At 40.5% G+C, this 11,017-nt stretch overlaps 1 protein-coding gene across 2 annotated transcripts in view; it reads left to right on the forward strand.

Annotated features, from left to right (window-relative positions):
- Positions 1-1,916: 1,916 nt before the first annotated feature.
- Positions 1,917-11,017, forward strand: part of ZMYM4 (zinc finger, MYM-type 4) — a 203,172-nt gene continuing 194,071 nt past the window's right edge. For both annotated transcript variants that reach the window (XM_006867520.1, XM_006867521.1), the window contains exon 1: positions 1,917-1,979. The gene's annotated coding sequence lies outside the window, so the exon portion shown is untranslated. The remainder of the gene's footprint in view (positions 1,980-11,017) is intronic.

Below are 11,017 nucleotides of genomic sequence, written 5' to 3' on the forward strand. Positions count from 1 at the left end.
GTAAGGTCACTATGGGTTGGTACCGACTCAATGGCACCTAACCACAACAGGGAGTACAAGGAAGTTGGAAAGTCTTTGTTTCAGGAAGCCATGGTAGCTAAAATATTGTTTAACTCTAAAGTGGGGTCAGAATAGAATGGAAGCACAGTATCTTTGTTTGAAAGAAAAAACATATACTCTCACAAAATGGGAAAAAATTGGCAGGGTGGCAAACTTTACTGGCCTTTTTCTTACCAATGCAGTTTTCAATTTTCTTAAAACCTTTTCCATGTGATCGTTTGTGTCCTTCAAGAAAATCTATCTTTGGAATCCCCCAAACAGTTAGCATAACCTTTTGGGCTGACCTCTTTGTCCTGAATTGAATTGACCTCAGAAGACACTGCTTTAATTGGATCTTTATTGTACCCTATTGAGACTAAGTGCATTATTGAGATAATTTACCTATAGCCATCCACTGATTGCAGAGACACATCTGAAGATGTTTTATTTGGAACAAATCCATGCAGGTATGAACTGGAGTGCTGGTAGCTGCATTTTTTGACTTATCCTTCAATGTTTGTCTGCTTATTGCCTCTAAGCTATCATTATGAACTCCATTAGGGCAATTTCTTTCTTTCTTTCTTTTCCCATCTGAGGCATCAGGGCCTGTAATGAACATAAAGAGGAATGAATCAAACCTTGCTTAGTTTATGTTTCAGGGCAAGGTAGACCCAAATCTAATTCTGGGTTCCAGCTAAGAAAATATAGTACTGGTCCTTTAAATTCAAATTTCAAGTTCCTTCAATGAAGGGCTCACAACTTTGGCAAAATCATCACACATCTTCAGAGGAGAATTACAATATTCTTGAAATAGCATGTAACTTTCATTTTTAAACTTTGAGGGATAGTAGTTAAAAATAAAGTTATCTTTGATTTTGAACACAGCCTTGGGGTACTGAAATGCCAGAACTGTGGCTTAAATCTGTATTGTAATTCCATCCCAACAACTAGGCGCTAAAACGTAGGTTTTTCCAATGGGAGCCTTGAAGTTAAGTAGATGGTTTCTAACATCCTTCCCAATTTTTAGATTACTGTTGAGGAAATTATCTCCAGTTGTCAGTTCAGTCTTCAAAATCACAAAGGATCTGATTTTGAGGATGGGTTATAGGAGTTGGTCTTTAAGATTCTCTGCTTTGCGTTTGTAGTTCATGCTGTTTTAAGGCAGATAAGCTGAGTCTTCTTGGGATGACTAGCTTGCTCCTTCATTAGTTGGTTCCCTCATGTTCAAGGGTCTACTGAGAACTTTAGTTCACCATCATTATCCCTTTACGATAGTATCTCAGTAGTCAGGTGTGAGATAACGATGTGCACCCCTCATTGACATTTCATCCAACTCCCCAGATAGCCCTTTCTCTAATTTCTTTCATTCCTCTTTCTTCATTGCGTCATGGTGCCTTTAAAGCAGCGGCCATAATTGAGTGGTGGGAGCAGCTGCTGGCAGAGAAGAGACTTGCAGGATTTGGCCTACCCTGGGCCACTCACCGCGCACGCTCAAGACCGGAGGCTTGGTGGGAAAGAAAGGAGTGGCTTAAAGTGCGCATGCGCACCAGGGGCGCGCGCAAGGGGCTGGTTTGGTGATCTCTTTAAGAACCCGCAGGCGGAGGAATTTCTGTGCGAGAAAATAATCCTACCACGGGGCCCCTTGGAGGCCATTAACCCCCCGAGTCCCGGCCCCCCTTCCCCGGGCAGGCCTTACCGCCCACGCGCGCACCCTGGGGAGCTCAGGATTTCTGTCCCGGCGTGCGGTATCCGCCTCCTCCCCACTCTCTGCGCGAGGCCTGGCTAGGGCCGGGGAAGCTGCTTGGAGGCGGCCGTGGCTGCAGTGTGGGCGGGGGCCGGGGGCCTGAGAGGTGCCGCCGCCACCGCACCGAGAGCCGCATCGGTTCAGAACGGGGCCCAACATGGCGGAGAGAGAGGTGGAGTCTGCCCCCCGAAAGAGGGTAGGTGAGGTGAGGCAGAACTCAGGCGGCGGGGGGCGGGGCGGGGGCCGCGGCCGGGGGCAGGGGCTGGGACCCGGAATGGGGCACGCTCAGGCTCGTGGCATGGTGGCCGAGGCCCTGTTGGGGAAAGGTTGCTGGCAGGTCTGATACAGCGTTGGGTCTGGAGCGCGCAGGCGAATGGTAGTTCGGCAGGTGGGACAAAGATTTGCTGCTGTTTGGGGGGAGGGGCGGGGGCTGTTGTTTGCCTTTTTTTTTTTTTTTTTAAAAAAAACAAAACCCCAAGACTGTATCGTGGTGGGTTATCTGGCCCAGGGCAGGGAAGGTGTCACATTCTTAAGTGCATCTTTAGTAAATCAGTCTGTGGAAGTTGAACTGGGAGAGGTTAGGTAAAGGGGGTGGGGTGGGAGTAAATCGAGGAAGGGGTCTCTTGAGCAATAGCCTGAAGGGTTCTCCGGTAACACCATCGCAAATTCATTTTCCTCCCTTCTTTCCCCTCCCCCTCATAACCGTTATCAAGACCAAGGTGGAGGTGGTACCTATGAAGTGGGGTCGTTGGCATGCGCTGATTTAGGAGAAAGGTTTTGGCTACTATAAATGTCACTTTCTAGTCTAGCCTCTTTTTATCCGCAATTAAGAACGTGGAAGAGTATAACAAGTTTTGTCGTAACAAGTATGTACCCAACCAATCTGCGGAGGTGAAGTAGTTCTACCTCGGAGTTGTTTAGTGCCTTGTAAGTTTGTCTTTGAAACTTTTATTTAATTCCGAATGGTTTTTACAGATAGAGAACAATACGATCAATTGAGCAATATGTTTTTTTAGTCTTTGCTTTTACAACCCCCCACTTCTCTTCAGTAGCATGTCAAACTGTTTCTTATTAAGAATCTTCTTTTTAGGAATAGTCTCCAAATGAATAAATTAGTATTAAGCCAAATTTGTAAAGAAAAAAAAATTCTTTATTGAAAACACCCTTTTAATTCCGCATAAATCAGCAATTCCATAATATTACCCCTAACATTTTGAGTGCTAACTCTGTTCTAGATATTGTACTAATAAGTGCTTGATGTGAATAATTTAACCTCACACTAACTCTATGTATAACCCATTTTGCTAATGAGAACATACAGTGAGTTTAAGTAATAAAGTTAAGATCAGACAGCTAGTTAAGAGACTGAGTTGGGATTTGATTCCAGTTTTGTTCCAACCAAGGTGCCTGTGTTGGATGCCTGGTAGATGTTTCTTTATAAACTTAAATGATGCATAATCTAAGAAGTGTCAAGTGGTATTTTTGCCACCACAATTGATTAGACAAAAATTTTCAGCTACTCAACCAAGTTGAAACTTTTTTTTTTTTTTTTTTTTACAACAAACATCCATTATATCCATCACCTAGATTCTAGCCTTGATGTTTTACTACTGCGTAGTGGTTATGACTAGGGCTGCTAACCCAGCAGTTTGAAACTACTAGCTGTACCGGGGGAGAAAGATGAGGCTTTCTGCTCCCGTAAAGATTTGTAGTATTGGAAACACTATGTAGGGTTGCTATGAGTCGGAACCATCTCCACGGCACACCACCACCACTATTCATGTTTTGGAGTCCTGGTGTGGTGCTATAGGATAAGCACTCGACCCATAGGTTGGTTTGAACAACAAGGTTGCTGGTTCAAACTCACCAGTCGCTCCTCGGAGACCCTATACAGGGTTGCTATGAGTCGGAACCAACTCGATGGCATTTAACAATTTTTGTTTATCACTATTTTTCTTCCACCTGTCCACCCTATGTCCACTCTTCGATCATTTTAATATAATATTTGAGCAATTAAAGTTTAACGTGGATAGTTTTAGGTACATAAACTGTAGACCCCTCTCCTGGTGTGGCACTGTAGGATCAGCATTGGATTGTGAACCATAACGTTGGCAGTTCAAACCCACCAGCTGGCTCCTTTGAAACCCTATACAGGGTCGCTGTGAGTTAGAACTGACTCAGCGGCACTTAACAACAACAACTCTTAAAACAACTGATAGAGCAAGTTAAGGAGTTCTGGTGGGGTGCTGTTGGTTTGAATCACAGGATGGAGGTTCAACCTCACTAACCACTCTGTGGAAACCCTATACTGGGTCTCTGTGAGTCAGAACTGAGTTGACGGCACTTAGCAACAACAGAACAAGTTGTTAAACTGTATGGTAGTATGTCTAAATAGTTCATTTAGTATAAATATGGGATGTGGGATGCAGGTGTTTTGAAATTTTAAATTCTTCAATCTGAGTCAGTTTTAAACTAAATCTTCAGTTTGTTTGAGTGAAGGCATATGACATGGTTCAGTAGTTGAAAGGAGTCCTGGTGTGGTGCTGTGGGCTAATGAGTCAGACTGCAAAATTGTTTGAACTGCAAGGTTGGTGGTTCAAGCTCACCAGCTGCTCCTTGGAAACCCTATACAGGGTCGCTATGGGTCATAATCTACTCTACGGCACTTAACAACAACAACTAGTTAAAAACGTAAATTATTTTAAATGTGTAACGTTCATTCAAGGAGGATCTCTGCATCCAATTGATTGATACTAATGCTGTTCTTGAGTCCTGGTATGGCACTGTAGGATAATGCAGTGGACTACAAGGTCGGTTTGAACTGCAAGTTCAGTGGTTCAAACTCATCACCCACTCCTTGGAAACCCTGTGAGACAGAACTAACTTGACATCACTTAACAATAACAGCAACAACAATGCTGTTCTGGTATGGCACTGTAGGATAAGCACTGAACGCTAACTGCAAGGTCAACAGTTCAAACCCACCAGCTGCTCCTTGGAAATCCTATTGGGGGGAGTCACTTGAAACAAAGCTGTTATCTTTTATCTGTTAAGTGGAATATTATAGAATGTTCTAGAAACCATCAATGCATTCTGGCAACAAATTTAGCTAGATTTTAGTTACATTCTTTCTCTGTAATATACTCAGAGGGTGCCACACCAGTAGTAGTTGAAACTACAATTTTTAAACAACATATAACACATAACTCTCTTGTAGGTTTCCCCCATTATTTTACCAGTTTCATTGTGGAGGAAGAGTACATTTTGTGTATTTCAGGCTCCATAATCCATTTTATTTTTGATATTTAGTTAGAATGTTTAGTAGAGTTGTCCTAAATGGTACAGGTGCTTTAATTCACTTTTTTGGTGTCAAGCGCCATATAAATTGCGTATGTGTACTTCAAGCAAATTAGTGGGGACTGTACTGTAACAATTATTTCTCTTGAAATAATTGGATGCTTTGCCTTAGGACTGTTAAGCTACATAGATCTAGATAATAAGTTTAGGTATTTAATCTGAAATTGCATTGATGACATGGTATTGTATTTGTGATGGTTACTGTCCTTTACCTTTATAATAATAAGTCACAAAGAAGTTGAGCAGCTATGCTAGTTGATGATCTATGTGTTAAGGCATTAGTATTTAGAGTATTTATGGTCATTTAGGTATGGTATTGTTGGATACACATTGGGCTGCTAATTGGTTCAAACCCACCAGCCACTTCTTGGAAACCCTATACTGTTTGCTATGGGTCAGAACTGACTTAACAGCACTTAACAAGGATAATGTATTTCTGGTTCTTCTGCTAACTTGTATATTCTTTTAGGGTTTGTTGTTAAGTGCTGTCAAGTCAGTTTTGATCCAAAGTGACCCTGTATAGGGTTTCCAGGGAGCGGCTGGTCAGCTTGAATAGTCGACCTTGCTGTTCAAACTGACTTTACAGTCCAGCACATTAACCCACAGCTAGGGCCCATTTTATTGCTTTCTGGATCACCCAACACCTATCACTTCTACATAATTGTAACTCTAAAGACTTTTGTTGGTTTTTGGTAAGTAGACTTTACTTGTTACAGGAGGCTCTGTGGCTTGAGTACCAAATTATGCACTTTAATTTTGGAGCTTCTGTAAATCTTTCATGTAATCTTTTATATCCCAATTCTTTCCTATGGATGCAAATTTTGTAATCTTCTGATGATTCTAGATTATGATTAGGTGGGGAGTGACTATTTTAAATCTGTTGGATTAACAATTTAAAGTTCTGTATTGGCCTGCTTAATGTCTTATTTTCTTGCTTGTATGCAGTTAGAATAATAGGTGTTTGACAAAGTTGATTTGACTGTATTCACTGAATATAGACTTTGTAAGAATACCAGATGTGAACAGGGGGTGCTGTGCGTATGAGTGGGTCACTATCAGTTGTCTCTGCAATAGTGATAAAGAACCAAGTCCAGGTCCTAATCCCTGTACGTGAAGGGTAACATTACCTACACATACACTTTAAAGACAGAAAATTTGGGAGATGTAATTTATGACCTTTTTTAAGACTGTAAAATTTTTTATTAGTATAGGGTTTTAAGTTCACTAGCTAGGCTTATTTGGAAAGAGTTGAATTATTTATGACAGTTGGCAAGAGCAACATTATAATATGTTGTAGAGCATGAAGTCTAATTTTGCCTATGTCTTTTTGGTATTCATGGTTAAAATATTAATTTTGTAAATGTAGTTTTTGTTTGTTAGGTACCATTCAATCAGTTCTGACTCATTGTGATCCTGTATAGCGTTTCCAAGGAGCCGCTAGTGAGTTTAAACCTCTAACCTTCGGTTCAAACTGACCTTGCAATCCAGTGCATTATCCTGCAGTGCCATGTACTAATCTAGTAAATTACATCTGTTTTCATACTTGAGCATTTCTGTATAGTAAGTCTGAGGTGTATATTTTGGTATGTTCAAAGGAGAGAGGAAAAGCAACATAGAAGTTGTTAGTGCTGTCGAGTCAGTTCCAATTCATAGAGATCCTGTATAGGGTTTCTGAGGAGCAGCTGGTGGGTTTGAACTGCCAACCTTGTGGCCAGTAGTCCAGTGCTTACCGTATCACGCCACACCGGGATTCCACATGTATATGTTGTTGTTATGTGCCATTGAGTTGGTTCTGACCCATTGCGACCCTGTATAGGGTTTCCAAGGAGCAACTGGTGAGCTTAAACAACTGACCTTGCAGTTCAAACCATTTGCAGTCCAGCCCATTAACCCACAGTGCTACACCAGGACTCCTATGTATAAGTATTGTTAAGTGCCGTCGAATCAATTCTGACCCATAGCGACCCTGTATAGGGTTTCCAAGGAGTGAACTGGTGAGCTTGAACCACCGACCTTGCAGTTCAAACAACTTTGCAGTCTGATGCATTAGTCCACAGCGCCACATATAAATAGTATTCTTTTATTTTTGTAAAAATCAAGGACCTTTTTCTCCTCTTCTCATATATGTCTGGGGAGAGTGGTGGCTTTGTAGGATAAGCACTGGATTGTGAACCACAAGGCCAGTGGCTTTGAGCTCACTAGTTGCTCTGCAGGAAAAAGATGAGGCTTTCTGCCACTGCAAAAATTTAGTCTATACAGTGTTTCTGTGAGTAGGAACTGACACGATACTTAATAGTGCCAACAGCAACAATATATATATATACCAATGTATTGCTTGTCTATGTATGGACTTGGAAAAGTGGTGAGATATGTGCCAGGCTACAACATTTAATTACCTTGAACAACGGGTGTGTATGGGAAAGGGAGTGAAAGGGGGGAAAACTTAGCAAAATGGAAAAATACTCATAGTACAGTGTAAGTGAATATGTAAAATGTTGTCTTTAATGTTGTTTTAAGTGCCATCAAGTTGGTTCCGACTTACAGCGACCCTGTATAGGGTTTCCAAGGAGCGGCTGGTGCTTTTGAATCACTGACCTTGTGGTTCAAAAATAACATGATCAATTGAAGGGATTTGGGAGAAGTTTTTGTTTTGGATTTTTGTTATTTTAATATTTTATAATGAAACATTTGCAAAAGGTTGCTTCCTCTCAATTCCTTAATGCATTTGTTAAAATATGGTAGCACATGTCATTAAAATACATATGCCTTGAGCATTGTGCTTTTTTTTTTTTTTTTCTTAAATGTTTTATTGTGAATTATGTGATAGTTTACATGGGAGAACATTAGTTTTACATTCATTCTATCATATATCGGCTCATTGCCATGGTTACAGTCCCCTCCATGCAATCCTTCCTCCGTACTCCTCAGGTCTTCAGCACACAGTCGCTCTCCCTCTCCGGATCTAAAGTCTCCAGCTGCTCCATCACTCCACATCATCATCTCTGGCTCCATTTCAGGCATCACTGCTTCTCTGGGTAGGGTCCCGGAGCATTGTGCTTTTAAGAACTATTGTTGTTGTTGTTAAGGGCCGTCGAGTTGGTTCCGACCCATAGCGACCCTGTATAGGACTTCTGGTGTGGTGATGCCGGTTAATGTGGTAAACTGCACTGTCGGTGTGGGCTGTTAAGGCCGGCTGTTCTAACTCACCTGCTGCTCCTTGGAAACCCTGTACAGGGTCGCTATGAGTCGGATTCCGACTCGATGGCACTTAGCAACAGCAACAACATAGGGTTTCCAAGGAGACACTGGTGAGCTTGAACCGCCAACCTTGCAGTTCAAACTGCTTTGCAGTCTGGCGCATTAACCCACTATATATATATTGTTGTTGTCGTTAAGTGCTGTCGAGTCGGTTCTGACCTATAGAGACCCTGATCAGGGTTTCTGAAGCTGTAAATCTTTATGGGAGCAGAAAGCCTCATCTTTTTCCCGTGGAGCAGCTCGAACTGCTTACCTTGCGGTTTGCAGCCTGATTCGTAACCACTATGCTACCAGAGCTCCATGTGTATTACACACACACACACACACACACACACACACTCTCTCACATATATATGGAGTTAAATTGACAATTTCCAAAGAAATTGACTCCAAAGATTAAATAAGAAATTTAGAGGACATTGAGTTTATGTAAATGCAGGAGGAACAATTCTGAAAAGGAATATAAGAATGGTTGTATAATATAATCACTGTCACTGAAGTATAAATTCTGCATGTAGACATTGTTGAATTGGTGTATGTTCTATGTAGATTCTAAGCAACAACAAAAATAAAATTAAAAAATTATATATTACAATTTAGAAATGTGCAATTTATGTGTACAGAGTTTAAATTTGCTTCATGAATGGGCTGACTCTTTGTATAGAGAGCATTTGAAGAGACCATTCTGGTATTGACAAGTGATTCTGAGTTCTTTTCACAGCACTTGTCAACTTGAGACTGGACGAATCACCTGTAAATAATGATGGTAATGTTTTCAAGTGCCAATGAGTTGTGACCCTGTAGTGTTTTTTTTTTTTTTGAGGAGCAGCTGGTGGGTTTGAACCTCCAACCTTGCATTTAGCAGTCCAGTACTTATCTTACAGTGCTACACCAGGACTCCGGTGATGATAATAGCTGACTGACATTTATAAACCATGGTAAATAATAGTTGATATTTATAAGTGTTTTAGTGTTTGCCATTTGAAATATTTTATGTTAATATCTTTCAAGCTTCATTAATTTCATGAGGTAGTCACTATTATCACATTTTGTACATGAGGAAATCTAAAGATTTCTCAAGGTCATATGTAATTTGTTAAACCAGGATCAAGTATCGCTTGAAAATTATACTTTTTAATGCCTCCTATATAGGTTAGAACTTTTGTTTCTACATAAATCTTTATGGTTAGTGTTTATATTCTCATTTGTGAAGAACCCAATTCTTTATCTAGAATTTATGGTTGTTAAGATAATTGTATTTACATCACAATGATATACATTCTCAGGAAATAGCAAATTAGCCCCTTCTTGATCACAGATGGATTCTTGTTTGTGATAATCTTGAAAAGGATATCTTCACAACTCACATATTTAGAAAATATACATTAAATATTTATAAAGCACTTTTTGTTTTAAAGATTGTGCTTTCTTTAAAAACGAAATGGTTCTTATTTACTAAAGAAAATAGGGAAATGTAAAATTGCAGTGTCTGGTGTTGCGGATTAATGCACTGGACTGCAAAGTTGGTGGTTTAAACTCACCAGTCGCTCCTCAGAAACCCCATACAGGTTCGCTGTGGGTTGGAACAATAGCTATTTAAGTGCTGTAGGATAAACTCTAGACTGTTAACCTCAAGGTTGGCAGCCAGACCTACCACCAGCCAGCCACTCCTTCAGAGAAAGATGAGGTTTTCTGCTCCTGTATATTGAGTTGCTATGAGTCGGAATTAACTTGATAGCAGCTTGGCTTTTGCTAGCCTAAAGGTCAGTACTTTGAAACCCACTGGCCGCTCCGTGGGAGAAAGATATGGCAGTCTGATTCTGTAAAGGTTTATAACCTTGGAAACTATGGAGGCAGTCTACTTTGGTCTACAGTGGTGCAGCGTCGGAATTGGCTTATGGCATTGGGTGTGGCTTGGTTTTTATAGCTATTTAGAACCTTCTGATTTCTGTATTTGGAGACGACATGACCATCATTCAAAGACCACCTTTATATTCTTTGAAAATTATTTTACTTTGAGTTAAATGTATATTTAAGGAAAGGAAGACATTATAGTACTAAGCTGAACCATTTGAAATTGCTGTTATGATGGGACTTCAGAAAGTTCATAGAAAAATTCCATTTTTAAAAAAACGCTTTTATTGTGCATTGAGTGATAGTTTACATGGGAGAACATCAGTTTTGCACTCATTGTATTTCATATTATTGCAATGATTACAATGCCTTTCATGCATCACCATTCAACAATATTTGCATCTATTCCCTTTTTTTTTTTTTTAATGTACACAATAGCACTCAGGAATATATCATTTAAATAACTCAAGGGCACATTTGCAAGCCTGCCTACAGGCCGACAGCACACAGGCTTTCTTTTTCCCTCAGTGTAGAGTCCTCAGCCACTCTATTTCTGATGTCCTCATCTTTGCCACCATCTCTGGTGTTGCTACCTCTCTGGATAGGGTCCCACATTCCGCTCATTTTCTTCTCTCTTGATGGTCGTAGGGTCTTCTGTTCCTGGAATGTATGATTAATTACTCCCCCCGCTTTATGCTACAAAACATCTACGTTTACAGTTGTGACAATCACAGATTAGTAATGATAACAATTCACTATTGAATC

The sequence above is a fragment of the Chrysochloris asiatica genome, unplaced genomic scaffold (genome assembly GCF_000296735.1).
Source record: "Chrysochloris asiatica unplaced genomic scaffold, ChrAsi1.0 scaffold00106, whole genome shotgun sequence".
Lineage (NCBI taxonomy): Eukaryota > Metazoa > Chordata > Mammalia > Afrosoricida > Chrysochloridae > Chrysochloris > Chrysochloris asiatica.